Source organism: Canis lupus, chromosome 25, assembly GCF_011100685.1.
Source record: "Canis lupus familiaris isolate Mischka breed German Shepherd chromosome 25, alternate assembly UU_Cfam_GSD_1.0, whole genome shotgun sequence".
In the NCBI taxonomy this organism is placed as follows: domain Eukaryota; kingdom Metazoa; phylum Chordata; class Mammalia; order Carnivora; family Canidae; genus Canis; species Canis lupus.
In genome coordinates, this window is record NC_049246.1 from 42,058,660 (window position 1) to 42,080,190 (window position 21,531).

The 21,531-nt window shown below is 42.6% G+C and overlaps 1 protein-coding gene across 1 annotated transcript in view; it reads right to left on the bottom strand.

The window, feature by feature from the left end:
• Positions 1 to 21,531, bottom strand: part of DNER (delta/notch like EGF repeat containing) — a 313,381-nt gene that overhangs the window by 150,579 nt on the left and 141,271 nt on the right. The gene's annotated exons all lie outside the window — the stretch shown is intronic.

A 21,531-nucleotide genomic window follows, 5' to 3' on the forward strand; every position in this document is an offset into this window, starting at 1 on the left:
CAGCGACAGACCAAGTACTTCTGCTGTTGCCACTCATCTAAATCATTGGGTAGATCACACCAGGCTGAATGACTGTGAAAAGTATACACTAAGCAATATCATTGGCTCCAAAGAAAATGAAACTGCAAAGATAATGGGACGCTGTTGTTGAAAAAAAAAAAAAATCGGCTTTGCTATCACCTGAAGACAGAATGACTGGTTCTCAGCAAATCTTACTGTCCGACCGAGCGGCCCTTCACTGCGGCCTCCCGGCTTTATCAGCATCTCAACAGCACCTTCTGTCTCTTTACCTGCAGACAAGGCTCAGAAAATTCAATATGGAAACGCAGGCTCACAAAATGAACAAAAATTTTAGACTGAGACTCTGTAGGTTGACGTTCTACACTTTTCCAAAAGAAAGATCTATTCCCACAGTAAAGAGTTATTAGTCCAGAGTGCCGTATTTCTGTTCAATTTTATTTTTTCAAGATGTTCACCCTACCACACTCCTTTCTCTACCAATATTAGACTAAACTATTTGCCCAAAGTGAAGACTTGAGTATTTGAGCCACGGGAGTAACTGCTAGTTGCCCAGTGGTGTCTATTCTCCCCACATGCTTTTTAATAATAGCATTAGGGGTTTGTGCTGGGAACCCGGCCAGCCAGTTAAAGAATATGCCTCTCCTCAGTGACTCAGGGACAGGAGGTGTGGCACTTCTCTGTACATCCACGAAGACTGAGCAAGTGCTGTCCTGCCCATCCCCTCCACCTCCCACTGCCCCATGACACTGCCCCCATGGCCCATTTCCTCTGCCCCATGACAGTGGGGGCAGCCGGTCTGAATCCAGAGATGGAATCTGTGTGGTGAGGGTGTAGGATTGTCTTCTCAGGCCTGGACCACCTACGTCTACACTGTAATATGAGAGAGAGAGATGAACTTAGAGTTTAAGCCAATGGGAATCCCTAGGTGGCTCAGCGGTTTAGTGCCTTTGCCCAGGGCGCGATCCTGGAGTCCCGGGATTGAGTCCCACGTCATGCTCCCGGCATGGAGCCTGCTTCTCCCTCCTCTTGTGTCTCTGCCCTTCCCTCTCTCTCTCTCTCTCTCTCATAAATAAATAAATAAATAAATAAATAAATAAATAAATAAATCTTTAAAAAAAAAAGAATTTAAGTCAATGTATTGGAGGTCTCTCCATGATGACAGATTAGACCATTGTAACCAATACAGGTGTACAAAAGAATCATGCAAACTCCTGCTGCTGTGCCACTTCTGTCCCTTGACTCAGAAGGAATCACCACTGAGCTACTACTTAGCATCGCAATCTCACAAAATACTAATTCATCACATTCCCGTCTCCTTCATCTTCCTTAGTATTCACAAAACAGGGTTGACCATGAGAGTGGCTCACCTCTCAGACAGGGGAGGAGTGGGAGAGAACTGAGAACAAGGTCAGGAAAAACACCTGATGTCAGTCCTTTTATTATACAGGAGTATTAAATGTGCACAGTAACAGGTAGCTATAATCTATAGTTAAATGTTCTTTTTTAAGATTTTATTTATGCATTCATGAGAGACACAAGAGAGAGAGAAGCAGAAACACAGGCGGAGGGAGAAGCAGGCTCCACACAGGAAGCCCAATGTGGAACTCGATCCCGGGACTCTGGGATCATGCCCTGAGCCAAAGGCAGATGCTCAATTGCTGAGGCATTGAGGCATTCCAATCTATAGTTTAATTGTAATATTTTATTTATCCTGTAGATAGTGTTTCACATTACAGAAGTGAGCAACTTCCCACAATATCTATTTATTAATTGCAAATGACTGCCTCCTAATTAGTGGCTTTGCTATTTATACTACCATGAGTAACCAGGCCCAAGTGACTGCATGAAGTAACGGGAGGCTATGCAAGGCTCTACCACCAGATTGTTCAAGTTCTCATCAGCTCTGAATTTGGGAGAGTTACTTACATCACTCATGCCTTGGATTCTTTCTCTCTGAAACAGAGATAATAATACTACCTATTTCCAGGTTGGTGGTTATGATCAAAGGCCTTACTGTGGGCAAAGCTCTTCGTGCAGTGCAAGCATGTGGAAGGACTCCGTAAGTCATTGTCATCAACATCATCATCACCATCATGACCATCACCACCATCATCATCACCACCATCATCATCACCATCACCACCACCATCATCACCATCATCATCACCATCATCATCACCACCATCACCATCATCATCACCATCACCACCATCACCATCATCACCACTATCATCATCATTGCCATCACTACCATCACCATCATCATCACCACCACTGTTGCAATCAGGTCAGTTCAGGTAGCTATAACAGAATACCATAAATTGGCTAGCTTAAACAGCAAATATTTATTTCTTACAATCCTGGAAGCTACAAGTCTGAGATCAGGGTACTAGCATGGTCAGGATCTTGGTGAGGATTCTCTTCCTGGTTTAGAGACAGCTGCCTTTTCGCTGTACCCTCACATGGCAAAGCGAAAACTCTGGTCCCTATATCTCCTTATAAGGCACTAATTTCATTATGGGGTTCCATCCTCATGACCTAATCTAACCCTAAATATCTGCCAAAGGCTCCATTTCCAAAAACTATTACAACTGGAGAATAGGATTTCAATATATATAAATTTGAAGGGGACACAAACATTCAGTCCATAGCCAACCATCCCATCATCATCACCCCCATCATTACTACCATCATCATCACCACCACCACAACCCCATCATCATCAGCACCACCCCAATCATCAACACCATCACCCCATCATTACCACCATCACCTCATCCTCACCTTCATCACCCCCCAACACCACCACTACCACTACCACCACCATCATCACTGTCATCCACAGCAACATCAACAACCAATATCTACTTAAAGTAGGATCCTCAATGGAACCTACACTTGTGTGGGTATGAGGAAATAGCTCTGGGAAGGTATGCCCCCCTGAGAAAACAGCAGTATTGGGACATAAGCATGTAAGTCATTTAGAGAGTCCCCTAATTCAGTTTCTGTGATGTCAAACCTTTTAAATGGAATTTTTAAAAATTATTTCCACTTTTTTTTTCCACTTTTAAAAATTATTGCTAGAATTTAAAAAATAGTTTCCAAACAAAAGCACAGCACACATTCATAATAATGTGACTTTTATTATCTACCCTTTTAAATAATTCATGCCTAGGTTCTACTTTTAAAAACTAGGCTCTAGGCTACATTTAAAGTTGTAAAAGCAAAATATGTGAATAAATGATGTATGGCTACACTTCATAGGATTAAAATACATTTTTTTAAAAAAGTAAAACCAGCAATTAATACAAGAAACACTTAATGGTATAAAACGGTATAAAAAATACTCAAATTATAAAATCTTTTTTTGAAGCAAAATTTACAACTAGGTCTGTCAAACCTTTCCATGTGCCTATTTCTGGCATTAAGTAATCTCCACTTAGAAAAAAAAAAACTTAGAAAAAAAAACCTCATTGCATATGGAAACCACATCCTAATTGGACACATTTTTTAATGCCAGTTCCCAAATACCCATTGGTAGAACATGAAAATTAATTTGCACTTTCCTTTGAAATTTTGTTGGCTCACACAGAATATACAATTGAAATTCTTCATTTATTTAATCATTTTCAATGTATATTTGATCGCCTTTTCATAATCAGTTAGAATTGTATCACTTAATCTTCCACTAGTACAGTTTCAACTCATCAAATACTAGTAAATCAATTGCTAAATTACTGTAGAACTCATATACAATTACCCACCACATCCAGTCATTAATACCCAATGAATGCATTCTGATTAATGGCATTACTATGAATGCCAAAATAATTAATCACTTCTCTGTGTTGATGTGAGGGTAATGGGAGATTATAAATGCACAGCTAATTGGGCTGCAGATGACTTCATAAACGTTAGGGAGTCAGAGAACCAGGCCTTCAGATGAGCTAACATAAAAAGTTCTTGATTGACATGTTTACCTTCTGAGCTGTTGCAAGCATTGTGCATGCGATCTTTCGACTGCCTTTGTTCTATCGCTTTCCTTTGCTCTGCTTTGATTCAAAACCTCACATTTAAGTGGCCACCAATAAGACGGTCTGGTAACATCAAGGTCATATGAAAGCAGGTACCTGAATTTACAAGTGTTTGGTGCGAGTTCCAATTTGAGATGCACTTGCTTCTTGAATTATGCATAACAACTTTATCTTCCAGTGCATGTATTATTGTACTAAAAATAAAACTAGCCAATGTATTGCAGTGAAGCCCCAATGGTATGCCATGATTTGAAAGAAAAACAACTGGGAAGGATGGAGAGGTTGACTCAGATTCAGCCTGTCTGGTTGAGCTATTTCTGGCTCCTATTAGCATTGTCACCACAAGAACAGTCACACCCTCGACCTCAGTCCTCAGGATGCTCAGAGGCAGTCTTACCTACCTGCTCCACTTTCTGGAGCTCCAGAAAGTTCTCTATCACTCAGCCCCTTTCCTCTCTGGCTTACAATCAGAATCGCCTACAGGGTTTATTAAACAAATGGTTATGCTGCTGCAGCCTGACCCAGTAAATCAGAATCTCTGGGGATGTGGCCAAAGGCACCTATGGATCCAACTACCAGGTATGTCATCTTAAGGATGACTTCTTTTCTGCAAAGTGACAGTGCATATATTTCAGCGGGGACCATATGCAGGATGAACGTGTTTACCAGTTCCTTTCCGTCAGCAGTTAGTTCTTGAGTGGATCTTAACGTGTCCTCCATGAGCCCAGCGTGTCTCCTCTAGCCTGCCTCTCCACCACATCTGCACCTCTTTCACTCTGAGTTCTCTGAGCTCCAGCCTGGTGGCCACGCTGCAGTTCCTCGGAGATTATGCACTATCTCCAGCCACAGGGCCTTTGCACATGCAGTTCCAGCCTTTTGCCAGCAAAGGTTCCCCTGTTGCCTAGTTAGTATTTTAGCCTAGTATCTTTCTTTAAGGTAGTGATCCTTGCTGGCCCAAGGTTATGTCAGACTTTTATTATCAACCACAGTCACAGCACAGTGTGCTTATCACACTTATAATTTGCTATTTATTTGTGGAATCATTTATTACCTATTGTCTCGCTAAAACATCCAATTCACAAGGGCAAGAATTTTTAGGTGTTTTGTTCATCGCTCTATTGCCAGGGCCAAGCAGGTGCCAACTCAGTAGGTGCTCAATAAATATCTGGAAAAGGGAAGAAGAGAGGAAGGCAGCAAGAGCAGGGGGAGGGAGGATGAGTGTGGGGCCTGAGTGGGCAAATATGAGGATACAAGAGGGACAAGGAAGCAAAGAGAAGCAAGGAACCCAGAAAAGAAAGCTGATAGTGACAGGAAGAAATTCCTCTGACCCCCTGGTTTAGCTAACAGCTTTGGTGGAAAAAATATAATCACGAACAGCTCTGACTGCGAAGCAAAGTGGTTTCAATCTCAGCCAGGAGCTGCCCTGAACACAGAGCCCCAGACCAATTTAGGTGGCAATCCTAATTATAAACCAGGCCCTGCTCCAGACCACAAACAATACCACCAGTCCCACTTTGGGGCTTACCGAAAAAGAAGGAATTACAGACTGTCCCTATTCCCAATCAGCTCTCTCTCAAAATTAAATTATTTAATTCTATGTGACTGGCAGCTCCGAGGGCTGCAAAGGGTTGCCTTCACCTGTCCAGATCAGACTGTGTTTACGCTTCGGTCTTTACAAAAGTCCTGGGAACACTATCTGATCTCTGGGATACTCAACATAGCAAATTAAAAATCCTCTCCGTCTTCCTTACAACCTTTGCTGCCCCAAATCCCAATATGACTTTGTTTGAACAGATGGCCTGCAGCACTGGAAAATCGAACTGGAATCACAATATGTAAGGCGCAGGCCCCGAACCAAAGAAACAAAGAAAAAAATGATCTGACCCACATCCAGTGGGTCTTAGCCTTTTCTAGCTTCTATTTATTTTTTTAATTAATTTTATTGTGGTATAACTTACATACAATAAAATACAATGAGTTTTCACAAATGTAAAAACTCTAGTAACTACCACCAAGCTCCAGATATAGAATATATTTTAAGATTTATTTATTTAGGGGCGCTTGGGGGGCTCCGTCAGTTAAGCATCTGACTCCTGGTTTGGGCTCAAGTCATGGTCTCAGGGTGCTGAGATCGAGCCCCACACGTTGGGCTCTCTGCTCAATGTGGAGAGTCCAAGATTCTCTCTCCTTCTGCTTCTCCCCCCTGCCTATGCTCTCTCTAATAAAGATTTTATTTATTTGAGAGAGAGAGACAAAGAACATGCAAGAGAGTGTGGGGAGGGCAGAAGAAGAGATTCTTCAAGCAGACTCCCCACTGAGCCAGGAGCCAATGCGGGGCTCGATCTCATGACTCTGAGATCACGATCTGAGCCAAAACCAAGAGTCGGTTGCTTAACTGACAGAGCCATCCAGGTGCCCCTATCATATATTTTTCTTAATTGAAGTATCGTTGACATACAATATGTTAGCTTCAGGTGTGCGACATAAAGATTCAACAGTTTTACACATTACTCAGTGCTTCCAGTAAGCGTGGTCACCATCTGTCACCATGCAATGTTATTACAATATCATTGACTATATTCCCTGTTCTGTACTTTACATCCCCGTGACTTGTTTCTTTTATAACTGGAAGTCTGTACCTCTTCATCTCTTTTGCTTCTTTTGCTCCTTCCGTCTAGCTTCCATATCTAATGCTAATGGTAGGCCCCCCGCCTTGGTAACAGGGCTGCCTGCCACCACGGGAGGCCTGGCTTCCTAGCATAAAAGATGAGCTTTGGGATCAGGCTTCTTAGTAGAAGCCAACCACACTTTAATATTCTAAAGGAAATGCTCCTTAAAATACAACCATCGCAGTTGTAAAATGAGTAAGTCACAAAGATGAAAAGTACGGCATAGGGAGTCGAATCGATAATATTGAAATAACGTTATATGGTGACAGGTAATAACTACACTCGTCGTAGTGAGGACTCCATAAAATATAGAATTGTTGAATCACCGGGCTGTGCACCTGAAACGAAGAACACATTGTCTGTCGACTAAAATAATAAAGAAAATTTTAAGAAAAATACAATGAGCACACTAATAGAAAATCAACTCATGATTTTGCTGATTGTTTTTATTCATGAGTATTAGCTGTGTACTATATCCTCCACACAAATACTAGCATTATTTCCAACTCTAAAGATTCTATTTCTTTCCCAAATAATTGTCCAGTTTCATGCCTCTTTATATGCTCACACTCCTCTGCTCCAAGCTATCTACCCGTTTATGTTCACCCACCTGTCAAGTCCTTTGAATCATATACGTGCATATCCATGTCCGTGTGTCTCGTATGTGCAAATCTACATAGGGATATGCGTCTATGTATGTGTACGTACACGAATGGGTGTCCATGTGTGTGCACATGCAACTGTGTGTCCATGCATACAAACACAGCTGTACCTGTGTGTACCTACATGTGATGGATGCACACATGCAGGCATGTGCATCTACGTGTCTCCACAACACATTCTATAAAATAGAATCAGATGCAGGAAACCTGAACCAAACCAAATCCATATCTGGACATCCAGTTGCAGGAGACTCTCACCACCTTTGCTGGCTGCTTTCTTGGTTGTTCTGCATAAGCAAGTTTGAGTTGGGTTCCCACACTTAGAAAATAACCCCCACTCTGGTTATTTACCAGGAACTCACAGTTCATTTAATTTATTCATTCGATCGATGTTTATTGAAGGCCTACTTCCCCCACACACTGCATCAGGGGCTTGCAATACAGTAGGAAACAGGTCATAGTCTCCTGCCCTCATCGTGTTTACACTCTAGCAGGTATAGACAGGTTAGAAAGGGGATGTGTTTTATGGGGGAAGAGGAGAGCAGAGCCAGGAGGGTGTGGGGAGCATGGAGGGCTGGGGCCCAGATAGGAGAGGAGGCTGCAGCTGTAACAAGAGCAGGGCCAGAAGAAGCCTGACTGAGCAGGTGACAAGTAAGCAAGGTCACGAAGCAGGTAATGGAGTGAGCCAGCAGGCGTGGGTAGCTGGTACAGAGGACCAGCCCAAGGAGGATGCCTGGGGAGATGGAAAATGGTGGAAGTGGTGGGAGCAAGAGAGGAGCATAGGAGACTAAGGGGTCAGAGAATCAAGGGACAGACACATGAGGCCTCGTGGGACTTCCAGGGTTGGCTTCCAAGGGTTGGCTGGGTGAAACAGGAGACACCAAGGACTATGAGCAGACCCGGGATGCCATTATTCTGGCCCAGTTGGGGGGCAGGGGTAGAAGTAGGGAGGTGGGTCAGGGGGGTCTGGCAATAACCCAGGGGAGGCTGGGCCCGGGCAGTAGAGCAGGGCAGCGGTAAGACGCGGTCAGATCCCGGACACGCTGAACTTGGAGCCAAAGAACTTCATGGTACGTGGCTGTGGGACAGGAAAGGGAAAAGCTCAAGGGTGACACCAAGGTTTGGGGCGAGACTGACTGGCGGGAGGAAATGTCCACCAGCGCCGGGAAGGCCACACTCAGAACGACTCTGCCCCGAAGATCGCCAACTTCGAAATTCCCCTCTCTGATTCACCTTCCCTCCCACGGCCTGGTCTCCCCACCCTGCCCTTTGGCCCCCCTCGCTTTCTCTCCCACATGCTAACCCAGCCTAAACAGTGGCATTCCCCCAAATCCCCTCCCCGCCCACCCTTCTCGCTCGGGAAATTCCTCCCTTCCCAGAAGCTCCCCTCCAAAGCTCCAAGCAGAGGGCCCCCAGCTCTCCATCTGCAGCCACAGCCTCCCTCCTGGTCTGGGGGTCTCCGCTTCCACGGGCCTGCTCAATGCCACAGACACGTCAAAACTGACTACAACTGCTCTTCTCAAAGAAAGGCCTACCTTTCCAACAGAAATACGCCCCAGCTTGAAACTCTGCTACCTGTCACTTTTGACTCTGCCTGTCTTGTCTCCTTGCTTCCCTGACATAGAATCGCATCTAGAGGGGCACCTGGGTGGCTCAGCGGTTGAGCGTCTGCCTTCAGCTCAGGGCGTGATCCCCGGGTCCTGAGATCGAGTCCCACATTGGGCTCCCTGCATGGAGCCTGCTTCTCCCTCTGCCTGTGTCTCTGTTCTCTCTGTGTCTCTCATGAATAAATGAATAAATAAATAAAATCCTAAGGAACAAAAAAAAAAAGAATCACATCTAGAGAACCTACTTCACAACATTCCTAGTACTCAGTGTCCTGCTTTCTGCTGCCTCCTCCACCTGACTTTGGCTCTTCCCCCTCATCACCAAAATCAACCCCACAGTGCTCATCACATTAGACCAGCACCACTGCCCCTACATACCAGTGCTCCCTCTCCTTGACAGCCTGGCTCCCACCTCCTGTCCTCTTCAGAATCCTCTGTGGCTCCCTTCTTGAAATCCACTGCTCTGGCCAAACTGACCTCCCTCCCACATCATCGTTCGCACCAGTCCTCTTACCCTGAATGTCTTTCCCCTTATATCTATTCCTCAGTTCAAGGCCAAGCTCAAAATAAACAAGTCTAAAGCCTGAACTTTATTCTTCTCTCCCGAGTTCATGTAGCCCTTAAATTATACAATTCATCTGCTATTTAATAAGCATTCTTTTATCTTCTCATTTATCTTCTCATTTACCTCCTTATATACTCTCTATCATCTTCAAATCACTCATATCTAACAAAAGTAGCAACTTGTTATTATATGGATATTTACACTCTTCTTTTTACTTCTGCTTCTGAGGGCGGAAGAACTCTCACTTGCTGGGTCAGTTCCCAGGCCAGTTCTCTGTAGAGGAGAACCCCAGGAATGGACAAAACAAAAATAAAAGCAAACAAACAAACCCAAGAGACTTCACTGCTATAGTGTAGTCAGAGAGTTAGAGGAGCAAGAATAAAAAAATTGGAAATGTCTCAAAGGCTGAGTGTTGAGCTGAGATTTGGGCGAGCAGACACTGAGAGTGGCGGAGGGGATTTCACAGAGCAAGTGGCAGACACATGGAGACTATGAAGATTGCAGTGAGGAGGAGAGAAGATCAGTGAGATTTTTGCTGCATGATAGGAATGCATTCTTCCCACTGCCATTTGGGTTCTCTCAAAAAGATGAAGATTCCAAGTGTTTTAATCCATTACCGGCTACTTGACTGGGTTTCTTTGATGTGACTTTATGAATAAGACAGAACCATGGGACAGTGACAGTTAAGTGGGTTACATAATGAGTATATCCTGCATCCCTGGAGGCTAAAATCTCTCCAGTTCAGGAACTGGGATCTCAAATTTCTGCGTAGCCCCGTAGTGAGCATGGTGTCCTACAAGTGGTAATTAATCAATAAATGTTTGCGGATGGTAAACAGGGATATGAGCAGAGGATACAGAGCCTGTTTTTTAACATGATCGTGTTCCAGAGGCTGGCACCTGTTATTACTGATGTAGCCAAACAGTATTTGCCAGTGTATTTATTTAAAGAGATTTTCCATTTGTCTACCAAGCAAATATAACTTTTGTAGGTCAAACTCACAATTACGGCATTAAAACAGGACAACCATGAGTTCATTGCTTGCTAGGGATGTATGTGGATACCAAAAATATCATGGCATTCAAAACCCAAATGTCAGACAGAGCATTAGAGAGAAGAAAGCAAGAGAATCTTTTTGAAATGCAATGCTAATTATTTCTACTCCTCTCTAAAAACTAGACAATTTTCTCCTGCTGACGTGCCCCAGTTTGGTCCATTTACTTGCTGCTCTCAGTTTCCGACTCAAGAGCTTTGTGAAAAACAATTACAACTACCACGATCTCGTGTCAAAGTCAAATGGTTATCTCTAAAGCATCTCTGATGCGTTTTCAAAATATTTGTCTTTTCTGGAAAATCCTTTGCTCCATTCTCACAGAATAATTCTAACCTCATAAAAAGTCTATGATAGATGGAACTTAAATATCTACCTTCAGCATATGGAAATGGGAAAGCAAAAGAATCTAAGAGAAGGAGATGGTACTGGAATCAGGGCTTGCAGCCTTCTGGAATATGAACGTTGTTTGCATGACATTAAGACGGAGAAATGTCACCCTGACCATGTGGTAGGAACCATGACAGCAGCAACCACTCTTCTTTCTCCATCACCCCATCCCACCATTTTACATCGACTCAGATGTACAAATGCAATAATCCAATGAAACATTCCATTTACTACGACTCTGATGTGTGAGCACTTTAAGTATCTTCTGCTTAAAGAGATCTGTACTCTCCTTTCTCTGGAAACTATGAGTGACCACTTTTCTCCCTGCAGAGATCCCTAAGCATCTCGGATTGCTAAGGAAGTTGCTAAGAGGTTTATGTCAACACAAAGTTGGATCGAGTTAACAACAACTAGTCACAAGTTGATGCCAGGGCGACAATGCACACTATTCCAAACATAAATGGGCTATCCTGAGTGAAAACTAGAAGAAAGTTAGAGACAGTTTGATAAGGTGTATCAAAGTTGTTATTAAAATACACAAACCCTTTGATCCAGCAAATTCTCTATCTGGAAACTAAACCCAAATAAATCATTAGAAAGGATACAAAGATGAGGTTGTAATTGTGTTTGAAATTCTGTCTTCAAAGGCAAAAGAAATGAAGGAGCTAATTATTTAACAATAGCATATTGACTAAATAAATTATAGCACACCGATTCAATGGAACACTATACAGCCATTAAGAAGAATATGACAGATTTACACCTATTAACACAAAAGAATGTCAGTGATGCCTTAAGTGAAAAAGGCAGGGGATCCCTGAGCGGCTCAGCAGTTTAGCATCTGCCTGCCTTCGGCCCAGGGCATGATCCTGGGGCCCCAGGATCAAGTCCCACGTCGGGCTCCCTGCATGGAGCCTGCTCCTCCCTCTGCCTGTGTCTCTGCCTCTCTCTCTCTCCCTCTCTGTCTCTCATGAATGAATGAATTTTAAAAATCTTATTAAAAAAAAAAGGCAAATAACCAAACAGCACAGGAATGTGTCCCTCTTTCCAAAAATGTGTGAATATTATTTATATTTATACTATCTATTGTCATGGAGCCTTTTTAATTTTCAGAAAAGGGTAAATTGGAAAATTACCCTTTGGTGAGAGAAAACCGTAATCTTGGGTGGAGCCCTAAGACTCAATCTCTTTCTTTCTCTCTCCCTCCCCTCCCCTTTCTCTCCCTGTTAGAAAGAAGTAAAGGAGGTACACCATGGAGGGGCAGAAAATGGCTATAAACAGAGCAATTCATGAAATTACTTTCTTAATTGAAATTTGCACTGACAGAAGCCAAGAAAAGCTTTGACAGGAAACTGGTAAAGCCCTGAGAAGGTGTATCTCTAAGTTAAAAGAAAACAGAATGGTTCCATCAAATTCTACAGATTAGATTTGGATTAAAACTAGTCTTAGTTAAGGCATTTATTTTCTTTTCAGAGTTAATAAGAAATTCTTTAAAAGATAAAAAGTTTCCTTTATTGCTTCATTTTTCCAAAATAATCTATAAGTAACATGAGCGACTTCTACGTTTTAAATAAAAGGTTGAGGGACAACAAGAGACAATGTGACTGAATGGGGAGGGAGACTGGGAGAATTTATGGTGCTGAAGACACATCTTGAGTTTGCTTCTCCAAACCAAGCCAGCCCCTCCACCTGATGCATCAGGCCCACATAATAGAATCCCTCGGTCTCTTTGTTCTCCTAAATTCTGAAGCTGGGGCTCTGCAGAAGCAGCTTTGTAACTTAGAGTCATGTTCCAGGCATGGACCCTGACTGGTTTTGCTCTATCCTACGGTTGACTTTTACTTACAGATCCTAGAATTTGCACAAATTATGGTAAAGTGAAAGAATGACCTGAGGAGCTTGTGTGATGTGGAACAGCCAGCTCTTCAGGTAGACCAGCAATCTGCCTTCCACAAAACCTGATCCCAGACTGTCCCGAAGGGTAGGAGAAACATCTCCTTCACCTTTGCTCACCTGCCCCAGGGCCACCCAGCCAAGGCAACGGATGCTCAATGTTGGCCCAGGGAACCTTAGATGGTCAACTCTAGGGACCACAACCACCCACAGTGGAATGCGGTTTTGTTAACAATGTTTAATTTATCACCACAATCAACAGCTATCAATAAACAAATGATGCTGATAATGACAATGTCTAGGAAAATAACAGCAAGGCACTGAAGCGCAAGGCCAACTAATAAAAAAATTCTAATATTCATTACCAGTAATAAAAAGATCAAAAAGAATAACTGTGATTGCTAATAACATAGAAATGTGGTTTCAATTTAAGTAAAATTTAACTTAATAGAAATCTCCCAACCAGGCAAATGGGAGCTATAAGAATTTTATCTGAATTATACTGTTCAGGACAGCCCTGTACTTAAACTCTACTTTTGTTCCAACTATTGCTCTTTTCTTAAACATTTCCAAGTTTCTTCTCTCTATTGCAGGGATTTCAAAAGACCATAGTCAACTGTGGTTTTAAGTGACCGTGAAAAGGTGAGACATTTGCATTCCCTTTGTTAAATCTTAAGGTTTTAGCAAAAGAAGATGTTAATGATTCTATAGCTGGTGTCCTTTCTAAATTTTCTTTGACTGTTTTACCCCAGGCTGCCAGAGCAAGACATCTTAAAGGACAAAATATAAAATGTAGCATTCCCAAAAGAATGATGGAAAGTTTCTACCTTTCCTTCTTTCTTTGTGTGTGTGTGTTTGATCCTCAAATACTTTTAAGGTAATAAAGAGGGGAAAGTTTAACTGTCATAGAGGTGGCTTGCAAAAATCTACAAAGAATTCTTAAGACTGACATTTACAACTAGAAATTTCTTCACATGGCATTTACTGAGCAGAATAACTGTTACATATGAGCAAAATGTAATCACTCAGGTGGCCACCATATGGCCATCATGGTACAAGAAGCTATGATACGGTCCCTTCCTTCTAGAAATTTATGGTCTAATTAAAGATATAAAATCAACATACAAAAAAAAAGATAAAGAACATTCAGATGTTACATTATGTGCTGCTGGCTGACAAAATGATTATCAGAAGGAAAAGTGAGATTTAGTTGGTAAAGCAAAAATGTCATGAGTTAAAAGAAGCAGGAGGAGGGGCGCTTGGGTGGCCCAGGTAATTGGGCATCTGCTCTTGGCTCAGGTTATGATCTTAGGGTCCTGAGATTGAGCCCCACATAGGTCTCCCTGGTGAGTGGGGAGCCTGCTTCTCTGTCTCTGCCTGCCACTCCCCTTGCTTGTGCTCTCAATCTCTGTGTCAAAAAAATAAATGGAATCTTAAAAAAAAAAAAAAAAAGCAGGAGACAGAGCTAGGGGAAAATGATACCAGAGACATGATCAAACAGGAATGTGCAGGGTCGGGTCAGATGAACATCTGAAAAAGGTGACCAGTGATTCAAGCCACAGGATTCAGAGGCAGGGACTAAACAGCCCCACTATGGGCAGGCATCAGCATACAAGAGCTGAGAAAAACATCTAGGAGTATCAAGAAGACACAAAGGGTCCAGATCACAGAGACGAGACCTACCATAGAACAGTAGTCAGACAAGGTGACAGTCGTGAAGGGGTCCCCGGGACAGTGGGACCTTATGCTGGCAAGAAATCAGATTTCACTCAGGGAGCCAGAGGAGGCTCAGTGCCTATGAGCTTAGAGAGGAAGGTTCCAGCTCACCATACAGCCAGGAGGCCAGAGACCTCAGAAACCCAGATTGAGATGGTAAAGTTGTATACTCCATTCTCCTTCACAAATAGGAGCTGGCTAGAAAGATTCTGCTTGTATGGGAATGACTTGCAGAGGGTCAAAAGAAAGGAAGCCTGAAGGCTTCATGCAAGTAAGCAAGGTCTGATACCGCAAGAATACAGGGGTAATTTATTTTTTTATTTTTTTTTAATTAATTTATTTTTTTTTGTAGTTGCCAGTATATCTTTTTTTATAAATTTATTTTTTATTGGTGTTCAATTTGCCAACATATAGAATAACACCCAGTGCTCATCCCATCATGTGCCCCCCTCAGTGCCCGTCACCCAGTCACCCCCACCCCCCGCCTACCTCCCCTTCCACCCCCCCTAGTTTGTTTCCCAGAGTTAGGAGTCTCTCATGTTCTGTCTCTACAGGGGTAATTTAGAAACAAGTCCAATAGCAACCTACTTATGGGAACGACGAGTTATAGGACTTCTGAGAACCAACCCTACTTTACTGGGTCAGAGCTAAGATGCAAATACACATCCTTACTCCAAGGGCCCTATAACACATCATAATCAGGAAGGTGTTATCAAGGTATAGTAAAGGAATATACTGAAATTTTAAGTGCCCCAACCAATATCGTCTTTCTTTATAGCCTAACTTATTCCAAAAGATCTGAGGAGCTCACAGAAAATGTATACCATTAAAGAGTGAAATACAAATTAAAATGGACATCAGAGGCAGGAAAAATATAACTTAAAGAGTGTGCGGGAGAGAGATAAGCAGGCCATAAAATCTTTGCAGTTGCAAGAGCTGAATTACCAGTTTCGTTCTGCATCCCCCTGTGGCTTTTCCGACAAGGAAGAGGAAAACATATATGAAGCATCTTTTACTCCTCATGGGAACCCTTGCTTCTGGCAAGCCCTGGCCTAGACCTAGCCCTTTCCTCCTCACAGCCCTTCCCTGCCACTCCGTGTCTTCCACGCGGAGCCAGATGCTGGAGCCACATGGTCCTCACTGCCACAGGGTGGTCACACACAGCTGGAAGCTAGCCACGAACAAGATGGAGAAGTATGGCAGATGGGGAGGGCCAGTGTCTGGCCAATTTATCCCCTGGTTATTTTTCACTCCTGACAAACAAAAGAATTCATCAAGAAATGGCCTAGAGGTCTGAGGTCTAAATTGCTAAAATAGGCACGTGCAAAAAAATTAATATTGGCCACTATGCATGACTTTGGGAAGCTCTCCCGCCAAACTGCGATGTTAAGAAATCTCCTGTCCCTATTTTTCTACTGGAACTTTTCCTGTTTGAATACTGCCCACCACCCTTGCCCTGATTGGTGTGGTCCTCCTTTGCCCAGTGAAGAGAACCCAGGAAATAAGATTCACACCTGAAGCGCTTAACTTTATATAACTTTGTTCATATCCAAGATGAGAGGCAGTTGGAGGAATGGATAGGATTTTCTGTCACAGGCAAGCTGAAATGAAATCCTATTGTGATGGCCGTTAATCAATTTCTAGCACTATTATTAAATTATCTTAACAACACAGACTCCCGTGCCATCAAAGTGCCATACACTGCACTTTGTATATCCAAGGAGAGCACTTGGCCCGCCCTACCTCCCTCTGGCAGCTAGCCGCTCCTTCCTCTGAATCCTGTGCCCCTTTTGCACGTGTCTTATCTATGACACTTGTTTCTGTCTGTGTTGCCCCATTCACTCAGAAGACCACACCTAAATCACCTTTGCATTTCCAGGCTAGCACAGTGCTTGGGAAATGAGAGGCATGCAATGCACATTTTCTAAACTAACGCAGAACTGAGTATTTCTCACAGCCCTGCTGCCTGCAAGTGTAACTTAATAAAAGGAGGTTCCGTTTCTTGGTATGAGGACATTGGAAGCAGATATTATTTTCAAAAGAAACAACACTAAATGAGCAGAAAATGTTGAAAAAGCCTATGTACTCTCACATGACCACACGCAGTGCTTAAAGTGGTGGTTCTCAATATTTTGGACTCCTATCTTTGACAATCTAATGAACTTTTTGGCTCTGTCCTAAGAAAAATGCATAAATACATAAAAAATCTCTAGTGCAGCAGATTCATGGGATTCTCAAAAAGTGACCTTTGAACACCTGGGCTGCCATAAAACCATGGTCCAACTGAGCTCAGATTAGAAATTTTTGCCTAAGAATAAAGCATCAGTTGGTCCTTTGTTAAAAACTCTGGGATGCCTGGGTGGCTCAGTTGGTTAAACATCTGCCTTTGGCTTAGGTCATGATCCCGGAGTCCTGGGATCAAGCCTCCATTGGGCTCCCTGCTCAGCAGGAAGTCTGCTTTTTTCTCCTTCTCCCTCTACCACTCCCCTTGCTTGTGCTCTGTTTTTCAAATAAATAAAACCTTTTTAAAAAAAATTTTGCTATTAAAAAAAAAAGTCCGGGGATCCCTGGGTGGCGCAGCGGTTTGGCGCCTGCCTTTGGCCCAGGGCGCGATCCTGGAGACCCGGGATCGAATCCCACGTCGGGCTCCCGGTGCATGGAGCCTGCTTCTCCCTCTGCCTGTGTCTCTGCCTCTCTCTCTCTCTGTGACTATCATAAATAAATAAAAATTAAAAAAAAAAAAGTCCGTATAAACTGTTAGACTACAAAAGACTATATCTCCAATCATGATGCCAGTGAGGATAAATCCATGAAGATCTAAAGCCTGAGGCTATGAAGGACCATTGCATCAGTGCCGTCTTACCAAAGGAAAAATCTCAACCTTCATTGTACCTACTAAAGTACTGCATTATTCCTTCTTATTTGTCAAGAGAAGAAAATAAAGAGAACATGCTGCTTTAGAAACCATTTTGCAAGACAAGAATCTTTTTAAGCTGAAAATATAGAATCAAGGAAACGCAAAGTGCTCTGCAGCTCCCGGGAGGCACAAAAGGGTCATAGGCAGAATGGGAAAACTTCTAATCTAGTTAAGACATCCGTTACAAAGACCTAGAAGTCATTATTTCTAGGGTTCTGTGGCTAATTTAGTAGCTGTAATCCTGAGGAAGCAAGCCCAGCTCCTACAAGGGCATTGCTATGAGCTACAGGTTGCATCATTCATTTCTTTGTGAACTTAAAGCAGATCTCAAACCCTAGGAGCAGCTTTTTAGTAGGTTGCAAATGAAATGCCACTGGTGTGGATTAAACATAAAAATGCACTTATTCTCTGCCTCTCTCTCTCTCCCTCTCTGTGTCTCTCATGAATAAATAAATAAAATCTTTTTAAAAATGCACTTATTTTTACGAGATAAATTAGACGTTAAAAATGTACTAGAAATTATACAAAAAAGAATGATCATGTAAGAGAATGCACTAGATCAAAATGAAAATAATTTCAAAGATGCGGAAAGAAAGAAAATTTCAGATGGTGGTGACAACAGTTTTGGATTAGAAAAGAGAAAGATGTGAAGGGAAAAGCGGGGTTTCTCTGAACCAGCAGGTAAACAGAAGTATAGGTAAAGGGGACATGCCCAGCCTGAGCTTTCTGATCAAAAGAAGAACCATGAGAATATTCCAGGGTTGTCTATGTGTCTTTAAGAATTTATGAGAGTTTAAGAGGATTGGAGAATCTACGTAGACTAGAATTTTTGGCTGGCCATTTTTCTCCTAAACCACTCTAAATAAGGAGAGTTTAAATGAAGCCTTGGAGAGAAAGAGATGCAGGGGACAGGAGGGCTGAGGTATGGAGAAGGCAGGGGAGCGGGGAGGTCCAGATGGGGACAGGACAGGCAGGGGGGTGAATAGAGTTTCCCAAGGAGAAGCACCGGGAGATGTGCCTAAGGGCAGGTGACCAGAGAAAGAAAAGCCTAGAAAAGGAGTCCAACAACGGCGCTTTCACCCTGAGTAAATGTTTTCACACAGAGGCTGTGGCCCTCACCCCTGAGAGTGTCTAATCACAGCAATGCGTCCAAGCAATTCCAAGTGAAAAATGAAAAAAAAAAAAAAAAACAGCAACAGAAACCCTTACATAAGACAAACAACTGCTTGTTACAGAAATGCGACTGGAACCATGCATCCTTCCTATCTGGGGACACGAGCCATCAGATAGATAAACCACTCAGTGAGCTCACACACACACCTTGGCTGCTGGCCACCGAGCAGCCAAGGCTACTCAAAGGTCAATTTAGTTACTGACCTCAAAACATTGCGTAAAGCAAATAACTCAGTTGAGAGAAGCATATTTAGGGAAAGCAGAGGAAATGATTAAGGAGAAGGCAGCAGTGTTGATACCGGATGACAACACAGAGGAAAAGGGGTTGACGCACTGAGGCACAGAAGGGAGAGCCACACGCTTCGTGAGATCTTCTATCGTTTCTTTCCATGAAAGAGTATAAATATTCATAATGCAATGGTAACAAAGGGGAACTGTTTTTAAAAATCTAATGGAGTGTTACTGAAATTGGTCAAATATAAGTACATTATCAGACATGCAGAACATTAACAGGCTCTTGGCAAGAGACTTTTAGAAAGACTATTGGGTAGGGGCACCTGGGTGGCTCAGCGGGTGAGCGTCTGCCTTTGGCTCAGGTCGTGACCCTGGGGTTCTGGGATCGAGTTCTGCATCGGACTCCCTGTGGGGAGCCTGCTTCTCCCTCTGCCAATGTCTCAGCCTCTCTCTGTCTCTCATAGATAAATAAGATCTTCAAAAAAGAAAAAGAAAGAATATTTGGGTAAAGCAGGCAACAGTGACCAAGTTTCTCTCCCAAAGCCACAGAAGGGACTCCTCCACTCTGCTGCGCAGAAATATTAAAATCCCTTTGGTCATTGATTCTGTATGTGGAATGCACTGAGAGTGAGGGGCAGAGAGGAGACAGTCCATTCCTGCAAGTGCCTTTCTTTCTAGAAAGGAGCGGCAGTGACTAGGACACAGCACCACGACTCCAGAACTTTACCATCCCTTTGGCGTGGAAGAAGCTTTCTCTCACCCGCGCTGGCCTCCACTTGTTCATCTGTCAAATGAATGCTGTTGTGCTCTTCAGAAGAGTCTCTCGGTCCCTAGCTAAAATGTATTCATTTCTAGAGAGCCCAGTGTTGTAAAAATGAATCATTTTTAAGAAGCCGCCTTTAAAAAGAATTAAACAAAAAGAGCATCAAACACATGTCACTGTAGTAAAGCATAAGACTTCCAAGAGGATTACAAAAGGTAAATCTTGTTTCTTTAAGATAAAAAGATCTCGTAAAGGAAGTGGCTGGCAGTGTGTAGGTGTAGGCAGTCTTGCACTGTGAGGAGGCCAGCCATTCTTCCTCAGAAGGAGCTGGTGACGAGACTGTCCCCTACCTTAAAAAAGAAGAACACTGAAAGACTGTGAGCTCCAATACAAAGATGCATGAAACATTTAAAATGTTCTACTTGGGAAATTTAAAAAGATAGCACAAATTTTCCACATGGAAAATAACAGTTTAGAGAAATAAAGGCTGTTACTCAAAATCCCTGTCTCCGTATCATAACCTGCATCTAAGTCTTGAGAAAAAAAAAATCCTTAATTTAGTTATTAATATACCCAATGAAATTTTTAAAAATTATTCCTCTAAGGAGCAATACACTTCAACCCAAGATAAAAAATTTTTCTGTGGGGATCCCTGGGTGGCGCAGCAGTTTGGCGCCTGCCTTTGGCCCAGGGCGCGATCCTGGAGACCCGGGATCGAATCCCACATTGGGCTTCCGGTGCATGGAGCCTGCTTCTCCCTCTGCCTATGTCTCTGCCTCTCTCTTTCTCTCTCTGTGACTATCATAAATAAATAAATAAATAAATTTTTTTCTGTGAAATTTTTTTATTAGCAAAATGAGCCCAAATTCTGTTGGAGTTCATAAAATTCCTTGAATCTCAAGAGTATTAAATTATATCAGTGCTAGAAAACCCATCCTTACGGATCTCCATCCTTACCCCCAACATCAGTCTGAAGTTATAATTATGTTACAACCAAAGGTGATACCAAGCGTAAGCTAACATTTCAAATGGATATCTTCTGGTAACACTAATGACATTTTAAATAAAGAGTGGTGGTAGCACATACATTTTTGTGAAACGTTAGCTCCATGTCCTAAGACAGCTTAATCCACTAAAAAAGGAAAACTTAAAAAATCAATACAAAAGAAAAATTGGAACTCTTTACCAAAATATACAAACTATAAACTTGTAGATAAATTATTACAACAGACAGAGAAAGGAAATAACAGTTACTCGCAACGTTTGGGGGAGTAAAATTTAGATTTGACTTGGGCAATATTATATCGTGCTGGTAATCCAATATCCATCTGAACAGACAAATAGGAGGCTGAAGTTAAAGACCCCACCCTCTTTTCCCCACCCTGATTTCTCCACCCAGTGAAATCCCTGCTCCCCACAACCCACACTTCAGTTGGATTTCCAACGACTGGGAAATGGCCTTCTTATCAGAGGAAGGTCCATCAAATAAAAATACAATACGAATTACAAAGAGCCGAGCATTTCATTTTACCAGTTTATCTTCATTATATCTCCATTAAACATATATCTTAGAGAGTATGTCCTGCTGTATACTTTCCACTTAATTTAGTAAAATATGTAGTATATCTCAGGAAAAAAAAAAATAGAGTACTCTAAGTAACCTAGAATCATCCCTAACGTTTGTGATGTGCACCTTCGCATCCATTATCACACTGAACCCTCACAATGTCCCTGAGAGGCAAACACTGTCTCTGCCCCTCTCCAGGGGAAGGCTGTTGGAATATATGACCAGACAGGAGGGGTTATTAACAGCAGGATGCAGGGGGCTGCTGGGGT